General features: G+C 47.3%; 1 long non-coding RNA gene across 1 annotated transcript in view; it reads right to left on the reverse strand.

The window, feature by feature from the left end:
• The window catches only part of LOC143187266 (uncharacterized), a 129,023-nt gene that overhangs the window by 101,301 nt on the left and 934 nt on the right, over positions 1 to 26,788 (reverse strand). The gene's annotated exons all lie outside the window — the stretch shown is intronic.

The raw sequence follows: 26,788 nt of genomic DNA on the forward strand, positions 1-26,788 counted from the left end.
TTCCATACGCTTCGAGGTAATAGCATCTTTTACGATGCATTTAGTGTATCCATACGCGGGACGGTCCTTCGAAGATCGAATATTATCTTGTAAACCGTGTTATCGTGTTTACGCTCGTGGCAGGTTCGGTATCGGGAAATTGGTTTTCTCTGGTTTTGTGCTCGAAGAAATCCGTGAAAGAGTTTTTCCATAGTGAGATGGACTTTTTCAAGAGATTGTTATTAAGAATACTCTATTGACGAAGAGATGAAATCGTAAAAGAATTCACTTCACAGACCGCTATAGAGTTCTCTCGACAATCTCTGGCATCGCACACCGTTTCAATCGTCAAAGGGTCACTCTAATCTTCCTACAAGAGCTGGGCGTACGTGAACTCGTTCTGGGACACCGTTATCTTTTCTTCCGCGAGTGCATCGATCGGGAGTGACGATAAAATTTTATTTGCTGTCGGTGCGCGTAGGTGGAGCAAGGTCGTGCGACGAAAAAACGACAGACAATCGAAGGGAGCTAAATAAATTTCGGACTTGCGCCGTTTCCCGCCGTCAGCCGGATTTTGGCTCGCACGGAGCATGGTCGCCAACCGATTCTTTTACTGCTTCGACTTTACGAGACCCCGACACTCCCAGCTTGCCTCGATTACCGATCGAACACGCTTTTTATGCTGGCGGCAGAACGCGACGGTAGTGAATGCAAAGTGCTCGCTCCTCCTATCCCCGGCTCAATTTTCGTGTCCCTGATATAACAATAAAAATATGCCAATAAAAGTGCGACAGTGCCGCGCGCCCGATCGTCCTCGGGGAATGGAAAAATCTGGGAGCGCAAGGGTTGGTAATGTACTTGCGATAGGACGAACGTAACTGTTTCATTTTTCACACGCGAATCGCTTCCACTGCGAACCTCTCTGCTTCCTAGTTCACCGACCAGTTTCTCGCTTCGTATTTCGATATTATGATAATCTACGGGATATAACAGCTCGCCATCCACAAGGATTGGTCCTCGATTTAAGTGGAATCCTTGGGAGGCTATCACCCTGTTTCTGAGAATTAGTTCGAAGGTTCTTGGTGCTCTACCTTGGGGCGTGACTTTCGAATATCGAAGGCTAAGAATGTGCTGACGGAAAAGAGAGATACCGAATGAATGAAGAGAGTTTTGCCAATGTGGAGAAATTTTCACGTAATGAGTTAATTTTCCTTAACGAGTTAGCTAATCAGGGATTTTTTGTCGGCTCTTTTGGAGCTTTCGCGTCCAGGATAAATAAACAAATGAGGTAGATAATGCCTATCGATCGTCCAGTGGAAAGCCACCGACACCAGAAGCCCTGATCTACCCTCAGAATTTGCCCCAGTTTGAAAAGTTCCCCTTCATTAGATTAATCGAACTTTTACCCGACCTCGGGACAATTAACCCAGAAATGCAAACCTACATGACCAAATTCGTTCTTCAAGCGGTTCAGACCAGTGTAGATTTGTCAGCCACTCCTTTGCCTGGTAAAAAGTCCCTTACGACATAACCTGGAACTCAACCTCTCTCCTTTTATCGATTCCTTAAAACGATCATCTTAGACACGACTCCATTGTCGAGCCATTGTCAATGGGAACGCTCTCGTTGAATAGACAACTCCGTCAAAGATTCGTCAGCAACCCCTTTCCTTTCTTCTCCCAATAAAAAGGTCTACTGGGAGGAGAACGTAAACTAAATAACGACTTCCCCTCATGGAAACACCGCCCTTGTTTATACCCTACCTAGGTATCTCTTAAAACACATTCAATAAAATGGAATGCACTTGGATAGTAATTTAATTTGAAAAATATTCACTCTGCCCCACACATTCTGTGATTTGCCGAATAATATAATAAGAAATCTCCCATTACCCATAAATTGGAGTTAAAGTGACAGGTTGAGCTCTCCTCGATCCCCCATGAAGATCCTTGAAACGCAGCCACACGGAATCAGCTCGACCACCGACAAACAGCCCCTGTCGAATGACCGACTGCGTCAAAGATACGTCAGCAACCCTCTCGTTTCTGGCCGGGTGGCAATAAAAAAGAGGCTCGTTCCTAGTCAGATTCCTCGAGTAAGTGGGAGCGAGGTAAACGCGAGCCAGAGAATGCCGAGTCCAGCTTATGGGGGTAATTATTTTTTCAACTGGACGGAAGAGGCGGGGTGGCAAGGGCGCGCACCGCCGGGGGTCTTTGCTTAGGCAGGAGAACAAGGGTGAAAATAGATGGGGGAAAGGTTGAATGTACTCCTGTCTCTGTAAATACCCGCCTCTGTGTCGCGAGCCGGCGCGCAAGTGTGTGTACGCGATCCAGTGGACAGTAAGCGTGGGTCTTACGCACACAAGCCGCGGGAACGCAGCTGGTTTAAAGCGGTGAAAGCAAAAGAGTACATGAAAGAAACGTTAATTACTGCATTACTGGCTAGCCAACCGTAAAATGTACCACAGCTCGCGGCACCGTTCTAGCACTACTGCCCGGCCTGGGGCCAGCGGTAACGCGGAGGGTAAATGCGAAACAAAGTCCCCGGTCGAGGTGGAGATGCGTCGGAATAATACGCTCCGAGCCGGCTCGATGAGGAATTAAGGGTAAACGAATTATCCTTAGACGAGCGCACGGAAAATTGTCCCGTTGTTTGCGTTACTTTTTACAGCTTCTACGCGTTCCACTCTCATAGACGGATTTTACTATTTTCCGTTTAAAGGGTTGCTGCAGGTAGAAGGAACCCCAGCCGAGACGTAAATATTGGAAAAGTCTAGCTTTACTTACCTAGGAAATTTGTACATTTTTCGAGGAAGAGGCTCTTTCATGTTTCTGTGAAAGGAAGGTATTTGTTTTTCAAACTACCGCAGAAATTCTGGATAAAAGAAAGCATACCTAGTTGTTATGCCTCAGAGAACTTCTAACTAGCGCAATGACCCCAACGTCGCGAGACCTTGCATTATACTAATGAAGAATAACGCCTGTGGCTTAGAAATGCGGGCCTCTTTTCAATTGACGCTTGTTGCGAACGATCCAGTTGGCCGCAATAAACCTCTGCCACGATTGTTTAGTTAGGACTGAGTTCGCTCATTCATACCTCCCAACCACTCAGCGTTGGAGAGGTTCGTTTACTACCGAGCGAAGACATTATTGGGGTTACAATTAAAAATAATTCCGAGGAACGAAATTGTGAAATTGAAAACGGATTACCCGGTAAACTAGAGGGTAAACGTCCCTGTCAGCCTGTAATAATGTCCCTTGGCAAAAGAATGGGCGGAGGCTTGTGGCAATGTGGACCCTCGACCGTCATATGAACGTTCTCGTAACGTCAGGAGCTTCTCCTCTCAAGAACGCGTTCATTTTGTTTGTCGTTAAAGCCAAATTCGCGTAAAACGCGGCCCGTGCGCCGCTAGGTCCGCAATAAAGCCGGCTTTAATAACTTTTTGTTTGCCAGCCGCGCGCGGAGAGGCATGGTGGACGATTTCATCGGCACTCGAAATCTCTTTTTTTCCCTCCCTCTTTCACGAGAGAGAGTAGAGAGTAATTTGAATCCCGATGTTTGACCAATTCTTGAACAACGGGCGAAGTAATAACGCAGGAGACCAGGAATACGCTCTCTCCCATCGTTCGCAGTGGCCGCAGACAAACGCTTGTCCGAAGGGAAGACACGGTAGCCGGTAGACTATAAAGCGGTATTAAATTGATACAGTGACTTATTTTTATTTGCTGGGGAAAGTTCGCCGCCGAATTAATTCAAATCTATGGCCCCGTCTCCTGTGCGTATTATAAAAGTTCTCCCGAGCAAACTCATCCCCGTGCTCCTCTGACTCTCCCGCCCCCACCCTCTCTCGTCCCCACGTTCCTTCGCTCCGTCAGCCCGTAGTCTGCACGCCTCTCTATACATATACATGGGAAAAGCTCATAAAGCCGGACTTTTTGTATTCATGTACGTGACTGCAAGTTTCAACGGGCCACGTCGCGAAACACGGGTCAAGTATATTCAAGGATTCGCCCGCCCCCGGGACACAGGTTTTTTCTCTCTGCACGCATCAGAACGCAGCTTTTTCATAAACACACGTTGTAGAATCTCGACGACATACGACTGCCACCGGCGGTCTGTTTACTTATTTTGCGACTTTCCTACAAGAACAGTCCCTTGTATCACTTGGTGGATTAAATTCTCCAGCTTAATGTTTTATTTACCACTTCCCATTTGGGTACGGCACAGACAAACAGAGATCGTTCGTTCAAAGTTAACCCTACTGCACATAGATTACCACATTTCCTCCCTAGACAGCAATACTTTTCCTGTAATTGTTTTCCAGCGTGTTAATTCCTTCATGTGCCATTAAAGTTTCATCGAGTATCTCCCAAAACGACGATAGAGCGGAAACGGAAACAGAAACGCAGCACCGAATTTCGTATAGATTCACCCTCGCTGGCTCTCGAAAAAATATGGTCCTCGTTGGAAATACAATCACGGAGAGTAGTAGCCGGGCTAGGTAACGAGCGGCAAGGATTTACACGTTCTGGGAAGATATATTAACGAAGATAAGTAGAAGCGTGACGTGAACGCGATGCGGTCGATGGACCCTTCCTCTTCCGCCCACATAATTCTCCCTGTCGAACAGAGGTATGCGCGATCACGCATCACTAGTCGACACCGATGAGTTTCCAACGTCTGCAACTTACGTAAAAACAATTGGTCGTAGTTCATTTTGGTATTCGTGTCTCGGAATCCTTCGAGGACCCTTTCCCTCGGTTTTTCCGCCAGTCTCGGGACGAGGAAATGACAGCGAGATATATTGCGCGAACAGTCGGCTATCTAGCACGCTTAGAGCATTATTTGCCCTGCAGAAGGGTCTATGCGTCTGGCGTCACGTGGATTTATACAGTTGCAAAAAGCACCACGGTTCGCTGGATACAGCAGTGGATGCCCGTTAATCCGAGACTTTTACGGTTTCCGGCCGTCTTCGAGGACGCGATCAATTAATCAGAGAAGGTTGTCCGAGAAATAGGCAAATACCGGAGTCAGACATTTCTTTGATACTTCAAGCAACCCATTGTCAAGATCTATTTCTTTTAATATCGTTTTCAATGTTCAGGAAATGCTCTCTCTTTTTAGACTATAAATTAACCGAACGAAAAAGCTCTGATATCACGAAGGCGCATACGCACACGAAGTACCACGGGTCTATTTTATGCGAACCAAGTGGTTTTGAAGTACGGTTTTGAAGTATAAATTCCTTACGCAGTGTGAAAGAAAACACCTTCGACTGTGAAAGTCCCCCGGAAAAGATCAGTATCAGATTCGAGGGAGCGAAACACCTTTGTGCCCTCGAAAAATCATTAACTCGGCGTATGCAAGGGAACGCGACATCTTTCGGTATTCGTGTCTCGGATCCTTCAGGGACACTCGGCTGCCTTTGAAAGCGTAGCTCTCTCGGCAGCCAGCACAGGGGCATATTGCGGAAGCCCGTCGAGTATTTATGGTACTCGGGGCATTATTTGTGCGTGGAGGGGTCCGTTATAGGGACGTCGAGTGCATCGCTAATATTGGCGCACACTGTGCCGGCGCTTGGCTGAGCACAATTGGAGCGTTGTGTAAGTACAGACTGCAGTCTCATCAATTACGCGTTCAATTAGCAGAAGCCCGTGCGAACCTTGGGAGGAAGAGAAGAAGGAAAGTGAGAGCGTGACTCGACGCTGTCGCAAAAATCTCTGCCTGCATGCCATTCCCCATGCTGGGAGAGGATTCAAAGGGTTCCGCTTCTGTTCTGACCTATTTCTGCGTATCATTCTGGAAGTAACGTCTCGATCCGCTTCTACATCGAACTTTTTTCTTGAACTTCGATTAGCAGGGAACGACGCTGCAACGGAGATACCGTTTAACGAAATGTCGCGCCTTCGTTGGGTGCACTTTGAAGATGCCACTTTTTACCACCCCTCTCGATGATTCCGCTCGAGTCTTGAAACGAGAGGAATGGAGCACGCTCGACGAGAGTCGAGAAGCAATAACGGGCCTGGAGGAGAAAGAGAGACAGAGAGGAAGAAAAATATTGGGTTGCCGAGAGATTAAGCTCTTCTAAACTCATAAAGCATCGTACTTGGAGGCTGTGCACTCACCACCCCTCCGCCCCCCCCCCCCCCCCCCTCCCCGCGACTGCGTTAAATTTATTATTCTCCTTTAGCTGTGTTCACAAGCCGTGGCTCGATTTAACGGGAGAAACGTGCCCATTCAGCGAGGACTGTTTTAACAGAGATTCGCGAGTTTACTTTCTGCGGACGGTGGCTTAAGCTCGCCCACTGATCCGCCCGTTTTCCAGAGGACAGAATTTCGCGATGCAGCGAGTATCGCGAGTGCATCAATTACGGACGATCGCGAGCCCGTTCTCATTAAGCTTGTCCCATGGAAAGGAGCCGCGCTTCCGGCTGGGTATTTTCGAAACACCGCGTATCAGGCTGCCGCATACGACGGCGGTAATCCGAGAATATTAACCGAGGCCATCGGGGTAACAATATCCTCGACAGAGTGCCAGCAGAGTGACTAACTGATCAAATACGGGCCCCCAGCCTCGCTTCGACGATGCAAGGGGTCTTTTCGAGTTTTCTACCTCTTGGTAATATCGCCCGATATACCCTTCATGCGTACACGGAAAATCGCCCTTTTTCTCTGCCCTTCGTCCAGTTCCATATTGGTTAGAATCAAAGGAACATGTGGGTGCGGCGAGTACGTGGTCACGAATACCTGTGCGCACAGAATCACCGATATTGGACGAGATTGCGACGCGTTTATTATCGGGAGGACAGAGACCAAAGTAATTCTTCATATATCGTTCTCGGTAGTCTGCAATACGGACATTTAATTACAATTAATAGAGGGTTGTTATTTTCTACGAGTGCACCGTTTGTTCATTTAGGAATACAAACGTTTATCCCTTCCATTTTCTTTCGAGTACGTTGCATATCATGGTTTCTCTTTTTGTGCTGACAGTTTGTATTTTCCTTCGATATCAGAAGTATCGTATCGATCGGAATGATTGTTCATTTTGTCAGTTGATGGGTAATACACTGTATCAGTGTATACAAGTTTACAGAAACAGATTTCATTGAAATAGGAGAGATCGTCTATTGGAGAAATGGATATGTACTTTGAGTGGAAGTTTTGCAAAAATCTATAAGGCCACTCGAAAGCGATGTCGCCGTAAACCGAGTTCGACTAGCAGTACCGAGACGTTTTGCCACGTCAGAAGAAGCGTGTAAAAGCGAGGTTTTTTAAAGCATAGCGGGCATTTCAGCGAGAGGGACGTTTTACTACCGGCGGTAGTCTCGAATACGGAACAGAACGGGGTAGAAAAAGCGAGAAGGGAAGATAGAAAGACTTTCTGACCTGCTACCCTTTCCATGACGCGAGGGGAAGAAGAAGGGGTGCAAAAAAGTGCATTCTGAAATACCACGGCTGCCTTTCCGGAATTTTTATTATTGGTTCGTACCTTTGTTACCGCGATCTTCGCTCGAAAAAGAGGAGAAAAAGGGATGGAAAGGGGAACGTGTGGCGCAGCCACTGCAACGGCAAGTACGATTGCAGTTGTGTATTTCTCGCACTGCTGTTCTTCTTCCTTCCATTCGTCGGCTATAATCGGCGGTCGATAAATTTAATAAAAGTTTACAGGAAAATCGAGCCAAAGGGAACCCTCAATCGTCCTTTCACTGTACCGTCTCTGATTCACGAATGAACACTGCAACCGTGTACGCGGCATACGCAAACTAGTACTGGATGCAAATATTTTCGAACACGAACTGAAAATTCGGCTAACGCGAGGATTGATTTTCGTCTGATACAAAGAATCGAGCATGGTATTTCTCAGCAAACTTATTCAGGGGAGTTTACGAGAACCATTCAAGCGCGATCCACGACACGTGATACTTCATTTCCGAATTAAAACGCTTATTCAGTTAACCCTCGCAGAGCGGATAGTTTAATACCTGCGCCCAGATCAATCGTGAGAATTGTGATCCATGCGCACTCGATTTAGCAGGTCTCCAGTGACCCAGTCGAAGGTAAGCGAGGATTAAAAATAGTGAATAACAAGAATTTGGCACAGAATGAAGTGAAATGTGGTGTATTTCCTTGTGGGTGTGTGCGTGGGAGATTCTTAGATGTGGGAGATTCAATGAGAAAAAACTATCCAGGAATATAGCGTTCTACTGTTATCAAAAGGAGTCTCAGAACAATTTCTTGAACTTGACCATGCAACGTTAGCCTCTGGAATGGTTGAGCTGCGATTGTTTCCCAGAGTTCAGCAGCAACAGGTCCTACGATCGGTATTTGGGGAAATAAATATCCCTGGGTCGGAGGTTTGAGACAGTTTGCAATGAGTTATTAAAATTTCAAGTGGTCTTCGGGGTCGGGATATAATTCCAGTTCCAACAGGATTTTACCTATTTGATCGAAACGCGAGTCCTCTATTGAATTAACCATCGGTTCAATTGCGAATAATTCCGACGAGCTTCTCGTTATCACGCTACCTTCCGCAATCGTTCGTTGATGAGAATAATAAATCGTTTTGCTCGACATAAAATAAAGTAACTACCTTTCTTCAAGTATCCACTTCGATTTACCATTTAATCGTGCAAGCTAATGAACGATTGAAATATTGTTGCAAATAACGAAGGCGCTCGGTCGTATAGCAATTGTATTGTAAGATCGTATGGCACAAAAAGCGTGGCCATGCCAGAAAAGATACTTTCCCGTTGGTATCGCGCGTTGTTGTCGGTCGGGACGATGGAAAAATCGCGTTAGCTGGGTGTACGAGCGAAGAATTTACATGAGGTGGCAAATAAAATGAGAGCATGTATTACACTTAAAAAGGTAAATATGTTTTACGCGAGCCCGGGCACGATTCTTTCTTATGAGGAAACGCCTCGAAAATATGGAAATGAATAAACAACGATATGTGCATACAATGCTGCGTGTGGAATGCCCAAAGCTTCGCGCCGCTACGACGCGGAGATATTACGCTGGCAAAGAAAACAAAATTATAAATTAAATGGGAATTTGAAATTTAAACCAGACGCGAGCACGCGGCTGCTGAGAGCGTTTCGAGTATGCACGAGAAGGAGCGTGCACTGCACGCGTTTTCAACCGCTAAAAGCTTGCTCAGGTTGCTCTCTGAGCGAGCTCGTTCGCGCGATAATGCGATCGGTGAGAGTTTTAAGAGGCATGGAGACAGAGAAGATTTTAACCCCGTATGATACACTTCCACATCGGAACGTTACATTTCAACAAAGTGATGGAATCGAACGAAACCAGTTCTGTGAATGTTTTACGTTGATAGCTCGCTGTAATCTTTCCTGTTTTTGAAAAAGAAATAAAAATAAAAACATTTATATTCAACGAGTGGTGGAACGCGGGATGCAATCCCACGTTTATCCGCGAGAAACTGCTTAAGCTTTTTGAAAACACGGGTCTCGGTGGAAATTCGAGTATACTTTCCGTGAGTATGTAATCTTATTAAATTCTGGAATGCTTCTCTCTTGCTGTAGAGATAGAAATGGCGTTCTACCATCTTGCCAAGCTCTACGTAATTTGCGAAAAGGATTCTTCATTGGCCTAATACTTTTTGGAGTAGACTCTGCAATTTCCCTGAATAATCTTAGCTCTTTGCAAAGCCACGTACCTCGAGACTTCCTATCGCAAGAAGATATTTCTAAGTTGTCGCGGAACAATTGATTCTAATAGGATTCTGGAAGAATAGCTGGCGAATCGGGGACGGCCGAACGCTCGACTCCGAGAATTAGTTCTGACCCGTAGTTGGAGCCCGGGCCAACAAGTGGTTGTCTCTAGTTAACTTGCGGAGTCGTTGCTGGAGACAGTTCCAAAAGACACACTGTCACTGGGGCAGCTTCGAACAACGGCAACAACTAGCCCCGTGTACTCGGGATTTGGGGTATCGATCTGACTGGCTGGCTTTTGGCTCGCGAGGATTCGAGTTCGACCAGCTACGGGCCCCGCGAAATGGTACGTGCACCCGCAACATAAATCTTTCTCTCTAACGGAGTTTACGAATTGCAATATCAATATCTCCTCTCACCTGTTGCGAACCTGTTCTTGGGCTATCGACCATTCAAACCACAGGCTCATTTGTCTACACCTTCTTTTTGAATTAGGACCATTATTGCGTTATCAGGTTGAAGAAAATGTGGATAGGTTTGAGGTAACGATATTTATAGTTAGGAATGAGCAATATCATTAGAGATTTTAGTAACTATAGCTGTGTACATCGAGCAAACATGAGTAGGTATTACGAACGTGGAACTGCGCAAATGTTTTATTCCCTTAGCATGAAAAATACCTTGCGATGCAAAGCAGAGTGCAGCCTTTGTATCGGAAATAGAATAGAGTATAACGGGAAACGTGGAAATCTTCAACGTTTGCTGTCATTTCGAAACGAAAATGCCAGTTCTCGCGAACAGAGAGGCGAAAAGGAATTTGAACAAACTCTAATTACCAGGCACTATAATTTTCCGTTGAAAGTGGCGGAGCGAAAAATATGTTTCATATTTCGCTTTGCCGCGCGGCCAGCATTAACCCGCGCCGAGGCGGGAACACGGCCGCGCGTAATTCTCTCAAAATGTGGCGCACACAAGTTGTTCTGTCTCGCAGCAGTGGAGAAAGGGTCAGGAAGGAAGCAGATAATTTTGAATGAATTGAAGCCCCGCAAGCGGCAGCGACCGCGCGACCCACCAACACAGATACGCAGCTACGACGAAAATTATGAGCACACGGGACAAAATACTCGTGCAGAGGGAACAGTCGAAAAGGAAAACTCATTGTTCTGACCTCGTGTTATATGTTGGACGACAATTTTAGGTATAAATAGAAGCTCAAGGCGGTCTCGAGAGGCCGTAGAGGAGCGGCGGGGCCATTGATCGATCGAGAGGACGATCCACAACGATGTCTCCGACCGGGACAATCCAAAGCGTGAAGGAACAACGCGTAAGAGTATCCCCACAGGACGACGAAAGCTTCGCCAGCATCGTCAGAATGTGTCAACAGTAATTAACATTCGAACAGAGTCTTGGAACCGGATCACGTTCGGCCCGTGTATCGATAAACCGAATAATACACGGGGGACGCATCCAGCTGGAAACACGTCACGTCGAACAGCTTCACAAGTTGAAGTCCTCCACGAACAGAGAAGCTCGTTCTCCAGATCTCTGTTCTGTGTAGCGTTGATGACCGATCGAGGGGGAGACGGTTCTACCCGGTGGTAGAGGGGACGAGAGGGGAAACAATTCTTTCCTTCGATCGAGTGAAAAATTCCCTCATGGTGAGACGCCCTGTGCAAAGCGGCCAGAACCTAACAGATCCCCCGTGTCCTGCCATGAAATTGCGCCACCGCTTCCTGCCGAGATTTCATCCCCTTTGACCTCTAGTCACTACATTTAGCTTATCTCCTGGCCTTCTGCTCGACAGGGACCAAATCGACGTCCCGAAGAGCCGTGTACACGCGTGCTGCGCGCTGCGCGCTGATCGACGGTTCATTGAACGCGATCGTTTCCCGTTCAGCGACAAGCGTCCATTGCGACCTGCTCAACCAGCAAACTATGGAGATAGCTTTTCACGATGTCGCGAAACCGCCCTAGCGAACTTCCGAAGGATATTGCCGGCGCGAAGGAGCGCAAGGCACTTTGACAACAATTTTTTAACGAAGCTAGTTGAATATTTAGCGTTAACCAAAAGAGCAGGGTTAAATATGAAGCATGCTTCCAGAAACGCTAGCTAATTATTCCACATAAAATACGATATAATGTGCTGGCACACCATTCAAGCAGCCTCTAGCAATTTAATCTCAATGAAATTTCATTCGCGCGTCTCGTTTACGTCAACCCGCTGAAAAGGGACATTTAATGGCCGGCAATCGTTGAAACGTGGGCATAATTTAAAAGCAATATTATTTTTCTCGTGAATCATGGAAACGCGTGACGTGAAATCCGTCAACGGGTGAATTGATTTTGCGTGGTTGGTTATCCAGGGAATTTGATTATCTCGACGATGGATCGATCATTGCCGCCGATTCCTCTCGTATTCCTCGCACCTGTGCGTATTTCGATTCTCGACGTCGTATCCGTTTCTCTTTTTCGTATCGAGTAACGCTGCTTTCAACGCGCGGAAAACGAGTTACGCTTATAAATTTCTCCGCAAACCGCTGCCAGAGTCTTTCGCGTCACATTCCTCGATGGGTCTCTCTTTCATCCCGAAAATGGGTCAACAAGTTTTGCTTGACGTTTGCTTGTTGTTTACACGTTCTCGGGTGAAGCTTGGCCCGAGTCAAAAATCGAATTCCGCAGACGGATTCGTTTATGGAAGCCAATCTATCCGCGAATGAGAACGCTTCCTTTATTCTCGTTGGATCGTGGAGTGGATAACGGTGATACACTTTTTTGCAAGATCTTCGCCTTGCGGGAACAAATATTGTGCAACATGTGAAATACATGTCGTATTTCACAGGAATACGAGGCTCCATTAGGATGTTAAAACTATCTCTCGTGTCTTATCGGAGCAAATTTTAGAGGCAAATTCAGGACTGATCAGATAACACGATTTCTGAACAAGGATGGGGGATAGTTTTCCAAGGACAATGCAACCTAGACAGCTAAACGAGCTTACGGGATTAATCTTTAGTAGCCAATTTAGTAGGTGGCAGAAGTTAGAGAAAGTCCTCTGACCTGGACCGGCAGCCGAGGCCACTTACCTAAGCTAACAATAATTTAATCGCATTCAATAGAGGCCGCGATCGTTGTACCGAGATTAGAATTGAAGTCCGACTTAATTCAGGGACACCTGTACCTATCACGCGAGACAGTCCCTGAAATTACCATTTCAATGACAACGATAACAGCTCGTAAATAGTGACCCTGTCTCAGCGAGGCCCTGCCCCGATTCACAACCGAGGAAACACGATTCGATTTATCACCGAGCAAGTCACGTCGCGTATTCACTCCAGGTCAACCTACTGACCCAGTGTACCGAAGATATCTCCTCCCCGCCCTTATCATTCCTTTGCACGAATCCTGAAGCTCTTCGCGAACGACTTTACGGGCTCTGAAAACCTGACTGAGGATTCCCCAAGAGTATCAGTCACAGACGACAACGGTTTCGGGAGGAACCGTCGCTATGCTGCGAAAGGGACGAGGTAAGAAGATCGAGGGCGAAGACGGGGTAGTAAGTTTGAGGTTGGATGGGATAAGGCGAGCAAGAAGGGTGCTCAGCCACGGCGCGGAATAGCACGAGTAAAGTGATTGCGAAAAGGGGGTCAGGGGGGAAATGGGATACGTTGGTTTAATAGAGTGAGCCATGATGGATGACGTCCGATCGATATTACTTCTTCCTCGCGACGCAACGAGTATCCACGGCATTTCGGAAGCCGTGGCGAACCGTGCACAATATACCAGCCCGCATACCGAGCATTTTCCACCGCTGGACACACGTACACGCGAGCCAGACTCCGTTATTACGGCAAGTCTTATGGAGGGTACACGTCGCGCAAGAATTCCTAATACCGCGGCCCTCTCACTCGCCTCCGTTTACCCGAATGCCGCCGGATAAGTGCGATTTTCTTGGCCAAGGATAATTGTCGCGGGAATGGGATTCTTCCGCGCAAGAAATCCCGGGTAATGAGTTATATAATTTTCGGTGCCGTAACGCGACAGTCCCCGATCATCTCCCCTTTGCGGCGATGCTTGGCTGCCAGCAAATGGCGAGGAGAGCAGGGCAAGAAGAAGCTATTCGCGAGCAGCTTTGAACTCCTAGGCTTTTAGACCTTGATTGGCAAGGAGACGTTAAAGTGACCTATGCTGCTTTCTTGACTCGTTAAGATGCCTAGGTACTTGTAGGTTTGGATACTTGATCTTTAGCTTGTTGTTAGACGGGCGCAAAATAGGGAGGTTGAATTGCTAATGAACGATAAGGCGAACTACTTGTTTACTGCGACTGTTTACATCGATCTTGCAGTTTACAGTTCCGTAATGAATGAATTTATCAGGGCGTAGCGCGCAAAACACTTTGCCTACCCAGCGTAAAACAACTCCTTCTAATGGTACAACATTTTAAATACCATTTTTGCCTGATCAATTCTATGATATAATAATCTAATTAACTCGCAAGCTACCGCCTACTCCAATAATTGGAGTACGAGGCAAGAAGTTAATAGCATTATAGTTCAATAGAAATTGAAGTTATGTAAGAGCCGCATCAGGCAGCCAAAGGTTAACCCAGAATCCAAGAAATTATGAAACTTTTTAATAAGCGTAAATATTATTCTCCAGGATGGTAGCATCATTCCCAGTGCACCGTAAAAAAAGGTAATTTTTCCCAAGACGTAAGGAGCTCGTTCTCTTGGAAAGAAAAAGGCGGTTGGACGCGGGAGATGGGACCGTTTGGAAAAAAAGATATTCGCTCGTTTGCCGTCGAGATGCTCGCGCAGGGAGTAGCATTTCGAAAGTATCGAGGCTCGTCACGAACTTCCGTCGCCCTGGGACACTTGGGTCGAGGCGGAGCTGCGGAGGGTTGCGCGAGCCGGCCGCGCGATATAAAGTTACTCGAAATTACATCTGCATATTATTTCAATTTTGTAGATTGTTTAACTGCAGTAACGGCTGGGGATACGGCAACTCCCGGGAAAGTTTTCTTAGGATAATCTCTCGTAGGTACCGTAGAGCGTGGCTCGGGCTCCCGCCAACTTGCCGCATCTCATTGACTGTGTCGGAAGGAATTTGTTGCTCCTACCCCCTCCCTAACCTGTCCAAAATTAATTTAGTGGCTGCCACCACGGCGGAATAGACGAAGCTCAACGAGCCGCGAAGCGAATAAATAAAGTTGGATGACGACGGCTGAACGTCAATGCGACGCTATTACCAGACCGATCGGTTCGTGGAAAAACCGCGGGAGGAATCCGCTGAATAGTTTGGTGCAATAACAGTGGCGAAAAACAAGTCGACTCATGGATCATTTCCAGTTTATATTCGGGAGAAATTGGACATCGTGCCCGTTCCCGATGATAGAACGCCGACCATGGAAACGCATTATTCTTGCGATGCTCGCAATAAAAGTAACGACCAAGGCGAAACTCTCGGGGCTCGCTGAATATTCGTCCGCTCGTTATCCCTGACCCCGTGGCCATCGCGGCGAAGCACCCTACCCGAGCCCTCTAATCGACGAACTTCCCCATACAGGCAAACAAATGTTTAGCCAACACAATACCTGGCAATGTCTCCCCCGTAAAACGATCCCGTGGAACAATATTTCCTGAAACCGCGCCTAGCAGGAAAGGCCAATTCCCCCAGGGTGATCCTCAATTTCAATTTGCAGAACGTACACTTATCGGGGCGTGTCGGGCTGACGTTTGACGGAATAGAAGTACTTGCGAGATTAATTCCCTGCGCCTCTCGGCATTTTGATCGGCGGGATACGCCGGTAAAATAACTTGGAACACCTTCCCTCTTTCTTCCCGCATCGGTAGGATTCAGGCGAGGTGGGAAAAGCAAGAAGAAAAGCCGGGTGAAAAGAAGAAAATGGAAGCGGAGGGTGGGCAGTGTGTCGTTTGTATCAATTTACCCGAGCTACCCCTCTCACGTCCACCGCCTTCCTTCAGATTTCATTTAATGCCACGTCGAGAAGGGTAATTCATTAAACAAAGATTCCCACCTACTCCATGGGCTGGGAGCTAGTGATTCGTCGAAAAATAAATAATGAAGATGGCCGAATGGAGAAAACAAATAGAAATAGTATGGATTGCTCGAGGTAGTTGCTGGTTTTTTCAAACAGATCCTACCAAAACGAAACTCGGAACTGATTGATCAGAGAATAGCATTACTTGTAGCCACGGACAATATTTATAACACGCGCGATAGGTGGAATTGCATCAGTGGTTCTTATCGGTCGCAACGCGTACTGATGATATCAGCGCTTTGAAGATTATCCGTATAGGTTTCGGGTATTATCCGACGGTTCTCGTTCGATTCGTTTTTTCAAGAGTTTTATTTTTTTCGGACACATTGCGGTTAAATTGGACAGCGCGACGCGAGATGGTCGAACGTGAAGGGACTACGGTAGAAAAAAAATTTCATACACGCTCCAGGTGGAGCGAAAGAAAATATATTTTATCCCCTTTGAATTTCTTTGAAAGCTTCTGGACCGTGATCAAAGGAAGAGGAGGAGAGAGCGATTCGAGTTCGTAAGGGCTTTTCGAAAATTGGGAACGGCGAGGTACGTGAGATCGAAAAGTTCCGGAACGACCGCCCCTAAATCGTGCCACGATCTATCGCCGGTATAATCATGGATCACCGATTTATCCAGCGAATTAGAAAACTTTAATTACCTGCGACGTATTTTCGAGGGGACTGTGTATCTCTTCCAAGGCAAGAACAAAATATTCGTTTTGAGTAGCTCGTTAAATTCCAACGGCGCTTCCGTTACCGCGAAAACTCGGCCAATAGATCACGCTAAACTTCCTGCACGTTCCTGCTCGGCAATTCCCTCGTCCTCCTCGGCACGAGTCAAGGATACCCGCAAGAGAACGCGACCTAGGGGGTACAGGAAAACTTATATGTATGAGCTGCCCTTCCTGCCCACGGAAATCTTTTAAATTTGAGAAACACAGACCCGAGACTGCCTATGGTGCACTGTAACGATCCGCTGGCTCTCCCCCTCCCCGAAAATTTCAATTTCCAAAATCGTAAACTATCCCCAATCATCGGCGATTCGGTATAAATTACCGTCAAATATTCTACGACACTCGTCGAAACAGGTACCTAACGAACAGTGAAACGTTCAAACGAGCCCATTATTGTTACATAATTTAATGCCACGGAAAAGAAAACTCCCCTCCAATATAATTTTTCACACGTATGTAAGTTCTTACATAGTCACGCTAGTCGCAGAGATGAGTATAGTTTCGTGTATGCTTCAATTTTAATTTCATTCCACCTACCCCTTAGAAGGTTCGCTGAACGACCGACGAAGACTCCAGGCAATTATGATAATATCTTGATCCGATAATGGGACACGGTCTTATTCTTACGAATTGTCACGGGGTGGCCGCGATGGACGACGGAGGGGGTGACGCGGTGCTACGAGGGGCGCCGATTTCACGCTCGAGAAGTCCGGGAATGGAGCTGGCAAAGAGGAATTAAGATCTCGCGGAGGCTCTAGTTCCGACAATGCAAAGAACCTCGCTGCGAGCGAGAGCGAAGATCGGAATAAGATGGATCGAACGAGAGGAGGGCGACGAGAGCACAAAGAGAGACGATGGGAGATTGTGAGCGCGGGAGCGGGAGGAAAAGATCAAGAGGAATAAGGAACGGCCTGGACGAAAAGTGCCGGAGGGGGTAGTGGAATCGAGAAGACGGGGAGGTCGAGGGGACATTATACTTGCTTCTGCAGTTCTGTCGTCGGCTCTTTGTTTATATTCCCAGGACAGCCAGGAGGCCGGGGTCGTTTGACATGTCGCCGCTCGCAAAGATGTTAAAGGACAAAGGGGGTAGAACCGAACCGTTCCCCCTCCGCCCCTCTCACCCCACGGGCACGACCCCTTCCTTCTGCCGCAGTTATTCTCGCGACCATTGAAACGCCTTCAACGCGGCGCACAAGCTGCCGGTTCGTACGCACATAAGTGCCATATCATTATGCGGCTGGATAATGAACCGTCGCCGAGTGTTGGTGGGATAAGTAGCTTCCTATGTTTCATGGAACGGCTCACGATCCTGTTTCTTCGACCGCGATCGAATACAGGGGAGTGGGAAAAACACGGAAATAGAGGATCGACGCAATTCAACAAACAGCTAAGGGAGATATGACTCCCAGTAGCGAGGGTGGAATACAGGTTTCGTGACTGATAGGAAAGGACGCTTTGCCCTCTCCTGAAAATAGGGGCGAAATTCGTGGTACGACTGGTGGAAAAAAGTCAAAGACTCAAATTACCTACCTGTCCGGCAAAGGGAACTTTGTAACAACTCATTATACATTGAAAAAAGTGTATGCAACAGCTCTACCTGACGAATCACGGACGTTAAAGGGCCAAAGGCAGATTTCGTGTAATTTAGGTGACACGGTTGCTCCTGCCCAGCAATTTTGCCTTAATCTTCGAATGGCTCCGATCCCAGGCCCAGGTAATCTGGCTCGCGGATCACGGGGCTCCCGTAATTAGAAATAACTCTCTCGACCTGGTGTTCACCGATCCATCCCAGCCCATATGAGGGAAATATCTTCCGTCGAATAACTTCGAACAACGTGTCCCCTCCTTTGACACTTCATTACCCAGAAATAATTAATTCCTATCTGGTAACGAGGTGCCGGTCGTTAAAGTCCGTGACACTCGTAATACAGCCGGTTAATGATACCCATATCCGCAGAGGGAGCGCCAGATCGCGTGCGCGTATCATAAGCTGACGTGAGATGTACAGCTTATCTTTAAATATTTCACTTCTCGAACGGCATTGCAGAGCCATCAACGAAACGGGTCACGCATCGGGAAAAGCCCGTTTCAAAATTGACTCGTGCTTTTTTGCAACTCTACGATCCCATTTTCTTTCCGCTATGACTTTTTCGCGAACCTCTACGACGTTCTCCTATCGAGACCTGGTTCAGCCAGAACATCCCTTACTCTGTCCCTAATCGGATGCACTTTAGACGACGCGCAAAAGTTTCGCAACGCGTTAATCCCAACGCAATTACAAATTTCCTTAAACAAAACGTGCAGTCAGACTATTTCTCTGATCAGTATCAACCCCACATCCCAGCAGCCACGTAACAGTATCTCGCCCTTCCATTTCAGGCTTAATGGAACTCTTTTCACGGTGCACCCGCTGGCCGATTCAATTTACGTTTTTCAGATTAGTAAAAGCAGACTGTGCGCGAAAAACACTCGTCCCGGTGAAATTTGAATGTACTCGACCCCGCGGTCTTATTACCGGTCGAAATGAGAATGTCCGTTTCGAAAATCAGTTTCGCCGACAAATTACAACCTTCAACGTCGGCTAGTCGAACGTTTAAGAGCTGACAAGCTAGATCCCGTAACAGCTCCGAGGCGCTCATAGGAAAAGCTTAAAAAGAACGTTGCAAATAAGGAGACGAAAAGTAGGGGAGCCCCTAACCCCCATACCGCAGCTAAATACCAGTAATTAAAACGTCGAGGATTCGCGCAGCCGTCCCATTTATTTGATATTTGTTTGCCGTCCAGGCCAACCCGCGCATTCGTCTCTCGCTGCTCCACTTCCCTTCTCTCCTCCCTCTGTCTCCAATTTTGTATACCGACACTACGAACGCTCGCCTCGTTCGACGCACACGAATGCAGCAACGAGCGACAATGCAACCTACGCAAGGACCCACACGAACCCGAACGCATGCATCACTGTGGCCCGCTTTTACACGCAGAGTGTATCTTCGTGGATGGGGACACGTTTCGGGGACGCATTTAGCTCTTAAAAGCGGTAAAAAAAGTTCGCGTAAACATGCAACCCATTCGATCCCGTTTTTGGGCTACTTTTATTTTTGGATTTTACATTTACAGCGAGCGAAAACACGAATTGAGCTGATTCTGATTCGATTTTATTGTGGATATCGGACATTGGTACCGTGCGGGAATGGGACTATATGTATTTTCATGTTTTTATGCGTTTATATTATTCGTTTAAAAGCTCACGGAGAACCTACATTTATGGAGCAATTTCAAGTCCCGAATTTCCTAAACACAAAACCTGTCCTGTCATCTCCACCTTCCAATAGATCATCAGCTCCCCAAATTTTTCGCACCCACGCTGTCTACCCACCCTCCCCCGAGGCTGCATTTAGTGTGGCAGCGCGACATCGTGCCGGTTGCAGCGTTAGGAAGACTGGGGGGAAAACAGAGCGAGCTGATATGCGCGAGGAGGATCGAGGCAGAGAAAACCGCGACTACCGCGTGCTTCGTTCCGCAGCTGTTGCCAAGCCTCTGTGTGTTACGACTGCACAGTTTGTTCATTCGCCGCGCGCATTCGACTTCAAGCATCGAGGGAGGGAAGGGGCGAGGGTAGTCTAATGAAAGGAGTTTATTAGGATGCCGTCGGACGGGAGAGGAACGTGAACGAGGAGGAAGGGTGCAAGGGTGGATTTGCATCCCTTATGCGTAATTTCGCTTCGATATTAGATTAGTCGATCCTGCGTTATCCGCGCCTCGGAATTACGACGTAGCTGTGCTGATTAGGCGTCCGGGGACCGAAACGCGTCGCTCTGTTCCCCACCCTACCCTGAACCCCCATGCTCTTTCCCAGCACTCTCTCTTTTTCGCCATCTTTTTACCTCGCAGGGCGAAATAAAAGCTGCCGATAGGCCATTGTCTCGAAATTAGCTGGCTGAATGTCGCGTACCGACGAGGCTCTCTCCCGTAGTCGGCAGAAAATCGATCGTCGCGACTGTTTCCGTTGCCTAGATGGGCTCTCTACTTCGGCCGTTATCCAAGAAAAATCGGAGATACCACTGGCCGTCGCGGTTCTCGCGCGGCATCCACCGAGAGAAGCTAGAATTTCGATCGAGGGGAAGCTACGAAAAAACGGCTGGTTGTGCGGGTTACTCGAGCGAAAGTAGTTGAATTTCTCCATGGTAATTCGAGACTTTTTCCTTTCCATGGCATTGTGAGCGCGTCCCTCTTTGGAATTCATTCGACTGTATTCCATTAGATTCCGTATCCCGGCGTTATACGTGACACACACGTAGACACAGAGTCTACGTGCTTTCGCGGACGAGTCGGAGCCAAAGTGTAGACCCCTCTTAGATCTCGTTGAACTTTATCAGTCTATCGTGTCGTTCGAGATGGTCGTTTGGATTTAAAACGAGACGAACTGGCCATCTACCGAAAGACCACACGGCTGTGAATTTTAGGACACGGCCGTTTCCTCCGGCTAAAATCTTCCATTGATGTCACGTTTATAGGACCGTTTATACGTGACGCGTCTATTCGCGGTATTCTTGTAAGTCGTATAAAGTTGGACGATACGTTTGGCCGAAAGATTCTAGGGACGCCTGTTATATCAGGCTGCTCTTCCTAATGGCCGTTACTGGCATGACCTATGGACAGGGCTAGTATCGGAGACCATGTCGCAGGGAATTTTATCGCGCGAACGCGACCGGTTCTTTGTGCAGTCGCTGTCGGTGCACAAAGAGCGTCTAGATTCTCAACAGGAGCCAAATTGTTGCACGCCTGCCGATTCCCTTCCAATAAAGCTACACATCCACCAGCCTGCTCTCGAAATCTATACTGTCCTACGTGCTCCGGGCTCGTAAACAATCTTTCATCGCGCACGCATCCCTTGTTTCGACCCGTTTACCTAAATGTTTGCTCACGCGATCCGTCGAGTTGCAATAAGCAAATACCGCGGCGATTTCCTTTTTTAGCTGGAGCGCGGGAGGAACGAAAATATCGTCGACTACGTGAAACTCGATTCGATGTCTACGGGTTACTGGCTAGCCAAACGTTTACACGGTCAGGCGAAAAATCCAGGACCGATCAATCCGGTGGAGTAAATAATAATGAAAGCTTATCGATTGACCAGCGACCGCGCGCACCGGACCAGCGACCGGATACATGGAATTACGCGAATCGCGTCGAAACGCGCTCTGAATATTCAAAGTGATTTAACATTTCCTGACCCGACATGCAAACGTTGTTTCGAATTCGAGGAAAAATTGATGATCGCGTCCGCGATTCTTGATTATCTCCCGTTAAACTGGCCTGTGACACATTCTCGCGGACGTGGCTGCAGATAACGATAACGTTCGCGATAATATCGATGAGCACCGATGACGCTAGCTAAATGGTGATTGATACTGCACTGGGTAGAGATCAACGAGATAGGCGAAGGAGTGACCGGAGACAGTGCTGATTGTTAAGATCGTTTTCAAGTTAATATTATTTTTATTTCGATTACTTTATGAGAAAGCACTTTTTTAGTGCCGATTAAAATTCATGAATCACCCTAGCCGCATCTGCATCGGGGTATTCCATCAACGTCACCGATAAATCAATATCCATTAACAAATAGTTTCGCGGTCGATAATGGTCAGTAGCGTCTCGAATTTTTCCGAAAGCATTCATGCTCGGGACCAATAACGACCAAAAGGAGGGCAAGTTCTGGGCCGTTTGTTCGAGACAGCACAGCTTCCTACCACTGTTAAAACGGTCGGTGCACGACGTTGTTGATCCTCTTTGTCGTGTAGGGTACGATCAATTGAAAGAGCTTCGGAACTGGTGAATGTCCACCGATATCAAGTTTCCGGTTAAATGTCGTTCAGGTAGTGTCGGTACAGCTTGAAAGAGGCTGCGTCCCTGGTCCCATTGAAACCAGATCATGTACCGTCTATAGTTGCATTCGACGTGGGCTCTACGCGACAAATTAACAATCTAGAATGACCGAGAGCAAAGATGTTTTCGCGCAAGGAATCGCATCCCCATCCTGCTCCTCTCTTTTTCCGCGTTTTGCTCGATATTTTGAAAAAGATGGGAGTCCAGTGGCCACGCGCGCACGCCCGTAAAAAAGCCGCCGAAACGAGGATCCAATAATATTTTACTGGCTTTATTTAACGGTTGCTTTTTTCCTACCGTAATTTCGAACCGGATGTATTTTTCGAGCGTCCTTATAGCGGCGTTTGTCGGCGACCCGTCGAAAACGATTTGCCAGCGTTTCAATTAATGCGCCACGCGTTTCCACTACGGCGATTTATTCGCGAGCAAAAAACGAAATTCGAGCGGTCTCCATCGTGGCGAGAAATCGATTTAAATCGGACGGACGTAGGGTAACTGGGGGACGAGGAAGAAGGGGTGGACTCGTCGGAATCCGGAGTAGAGACGCGAGAACGTGGTTCTAACAAAAAGGGGACCCATTCCTCGAATCGATCTGACTTGCATCAATCGGATCGAACACGAGGAAAAAATTACAGCACGCGAATCGATCTACCCCCCTACCGCCAAGGTTAGTTTTGTTCTTCTTCCCTTCGACGATTCTTAACGAGCTGTATACGCTTTCAAACGAGCCATTACGTCTCAGGTAGAAGAGAAATGAATTTAGTATCGATATGAATGCAGTATTGCGGTTGAATCAGTTTTTCTAACGACCAGGGGCTGAAGCGCTCCGAAATGGACGATGATCTGCAACAAGGGTGTCTTTTAAATATCCTATCGCTGCTGAAAATATTCTGCGAATAAAATTCTTTTTAACAAATGAGAACTTCTCTATCCCCAGATGTAAGTATCTTATTTTCTAAGTGCACTATTCTATCTGCCTCATCGATCTACCATCTCGCTTCGCGAAAGACTGCCACTGCGATAATAAAACAAAATCAATTTGAAGAAAGTGCTCGACAACCCGCACGTTTCATAAAAAACGAAGTTGCCTCTGCACACATGGAAGAAGAACGAGAGCAAATTATGCCGAAGCGTATCAAGTCGGAGTATCAGAGTTCTCCGATCGTTTCGGCGAAGATCGAAGGAGGATCAACGTGGATGCCTGAAACCTACGCGATGTTGATGGTCAATGATCCTAAGGGGAAGTGGTTCTCGCGAGAAACGCTTGTCTCATTTGCGGCATCGTACCAGCTCCTTTTTCCATTGCATCGCAGCAAATACCGTCGAAATGCGGCTGTTTGGAAGCGTTGCACCTTCCGCAGCAACATCAGCAAAGACTCCCTTTATTCGGACGAACTTTTCGCTGGAACTATAGCCCGCTCGTACGTGCGCTGTTACGCACGGTAAAATTTTACCGCCGCCCCTTTTTTCGCAATTGCGGCAGGATGTAGCCTGCTAGGATGCCCATTAATTTTCCACCTCTCGTGTAAACTCGAAAGAAACACGGGCCACGTTTTAAACCGAACACGACGCGACGGAAATTATATTCCAAGATATTCGAAACGATTCGGTGCCTCTGAGGGGCTCGCCGACGACGTCTCGACGCGATTGTCCTTTAAATTCCGATACCCCACCCTCGTGTCATGGAGTTTTCAATTTTCCTACCCCTCCAACCCTTTCGGCTCGACGTCCACCGGCGTCTCGAGCTTTCAATAAATTGTAAATACTGCCGAGTGTTCCAATATTGAAAGACAGTCGCGCACTGATTGCCAATTACTTTCGGACCAGTGATTTCTTTCCCGTCTCGACGACTTTTAGTTTCACCCCTGCGTTCTTCAAGAAAAACGAGTAATAGCTGGAGACGGATGAAGGAACGTCTACGAAAATAACCTCTGATCTGCTGATATACGTCGGTAAATTCGTGCGCGATCATCCTATATAGAATACGCGTATTTCCGAAATGTTGGAACCCTTCACTTCTTTCAATTAGAATATTCAATTTAAAGCCCAGAAAATAATACTACTTCTCTTTAGCCACTTTTCTCTAGGATTCTTTAAAAACGAAACTATTGCTTACCCTAGTTTCTACAATAACGCTGCACCAGCAAACGACGTAAGAACTCAGCCACGAATTGTACCGTGCCGAGCTGGAATTAGAGCGAGTATTTCCTGGCTCGAGAGACGTAGGAACCAGGGGCATCGGGAATATGTCTGACCAGGTGTTCGCGGCGGTGACACGGTATTCGTTTTATACACTTTGGCCGTGTGTCGCGACGACAGTGACGGGCTCGTTTGACAAAGAGGAATGGACGAGAAGGCAACTGTGTTAGCCCGCTTCGCGGAGATTTTTCGACGGGATCGAAAATACCGCGGCGGAAAATCCGATGTAAATCAAATCGGCGTAAAGCAACGCTATTGTCCGACATATTTATCCGCGACGGGGAATTTCTGGGCGTCATAGATCGACGGTGGTATACGGGTCCGTTAAAAGCGATTCGAAGGGTGTCAGAGGCTCCGATATTCTATGGCGAATGTTTCTCCAGCCTTGGCGGGTCGTTTTTCCCGAAAACTGCGGGCAAATCGATGAACCGTGTTCACCATACTTTTTAGCACGCATTCGTTTGCCCGTGAACGAGAACACGTGAAATTTTGTGCGCTGCGAGTACCGGGAAATTGACGATGGTTGATGGAGAACTACTCTCTTTTTTTCCGCTGTAAAATATTGACCTCTATCCGAGATTAATTAGTGTCTACCGCGGACAGCCGACAAATGTATCCGTGGTGTATATATTTAACGCCCCGTGACATCCTAAGCATAGCTTTACATGTACATTTTTCTGAATAATTAAAGAACCATTCAGTATCCAATGCGTCGAAAGAGTCGATACGCAGTAACGAAAAGTCCTGTTGGCGAAGTGATCGAGAACTCAACGAGGCTTACCGAGAGGAGGAAAGCTCGTGGCTTTTAATAACATCGGTTCCCATCGGCAGAGCACGGAGTATCGAGGCGGACGGTTTTGTTTGCGAACGGGAAAGGGCTTTCAGAGGAGCATTCGACGCGAGTATTTATGGGGGGAGGCTCTCTTGTCCACTCGGCGCTCGAGAAGCCACGAGGAATCATCGAGGAAGAGGAGGCAGCGCCCCTTTGACCTCTGGCCCGTTTTAACCCACCCCCTCCGGCAATTAATCCCTTTTGCTCGATTAAACTCTTATTCTAGCTTTAATTAAAACTTCTTTTCCATCGTCATTCTCGGCCGCTCTGTCCAGCTCCGCAAGATCGCGCGTTGCTGATGCGATTCGCCTTCTTACATGGAAACTGAATCTGCTGCTAATTGATTCTCGAATTGGAGAGGAAAGTTCCCAACGATGGGAAAGGAGGAAAATCGCACAGGAGGTTTAACCGAATGAGATCCTCGATTAGTTTTCAGAAGATTTGTATCGATAAACTTCTTCCCTCACAATTCATGCTTGTTATAATTTAGCTGGAAAATTCTTGGACACCCGCTACGCTAATTAAGAACTGACTCTTCGATCTTAACGTTATAATTTACAGCTCATGCATCCAGAAAGTCTACTCGTTACTTGTCCCACCCTGAGTTAATTATTAAACGAACTTCTAGTGGATTACTGCAACCCCAAATGGAGAGGAGCAATAACGATGAATAATTTCCCCAAGAGGTGACACAGCCGAGAATCTCGATGTGCATCAATTAAGAGACTGTGATCGATCTCCTTTACAAGAAATCCCACGGAATCTCGTGTGAAATGCATCGAGAACCGCGCGGCGTGGGAGGTTCCATGCATTCTATCGGTGATTCCTAATCGAAAGAGGCGTAATGCCGTCTAATCTCCGCATCTTTCGAAGCTGTTTATCGCGCTCGGACGGGAATTCCCCGAAATTCAATTCACCGAGACGGGGATATACAATACAAATCATCCTGGATCATCATCGATCAAGTCGAGGAGAGTCCGTCCCGACGGGTGGACAAGAATGAATCAGCGGGGCTTATTCAGAGCGGTATCAAGGACTCGATCCTGCGGAGTCAGTCGGTCGTGTTACACACAAATCGAAGATCTCGATAGGTTCGCGAGCCTCGCCGATGCGCGTATAAATACGTCTACCCTTTCCTCCCCGTCCCACCCTCCGCCTGCTCGTTCCCCCTGGATCGTAAAGAGAAACAGAAAACCCCGATGGTCGGCTCTGACCACTTAAAAATTGATCGAAACCTTTTTATGAGCGATCCACCGACAGGGGTGGTGCTCTGAATATCGCGTGGATCGCGATAGAGAAACGCGATCGCAGCAAAGGAGAGGAGAGACCGGTTCGAAGTCCTTCGTGCGAGTTCGGCAGTCGAATCGCCTTCTCCACCTCGTTTTCGCGATGGATCTTTGCCCCTATTGATACCTCACGATACGATACTAACTCACGATATC

Source organism: Calliopsis andreniformis, unplaced genomic scaffold, assembly GCF_051401765.1.
Source record: "Calliopsis andreniformis isolate RMS-2024a unplaced genomic scaffold, iyCalAndr_principal scaffold0022, whole genome shotgun sequence".
NCBI classification, from domain to species: Eukaryota; Metazoa; Arthropoda; class Insecta; order Hymenoptera; family Andrenidae; genus Calliopsis; species Calliopsis andreniformis.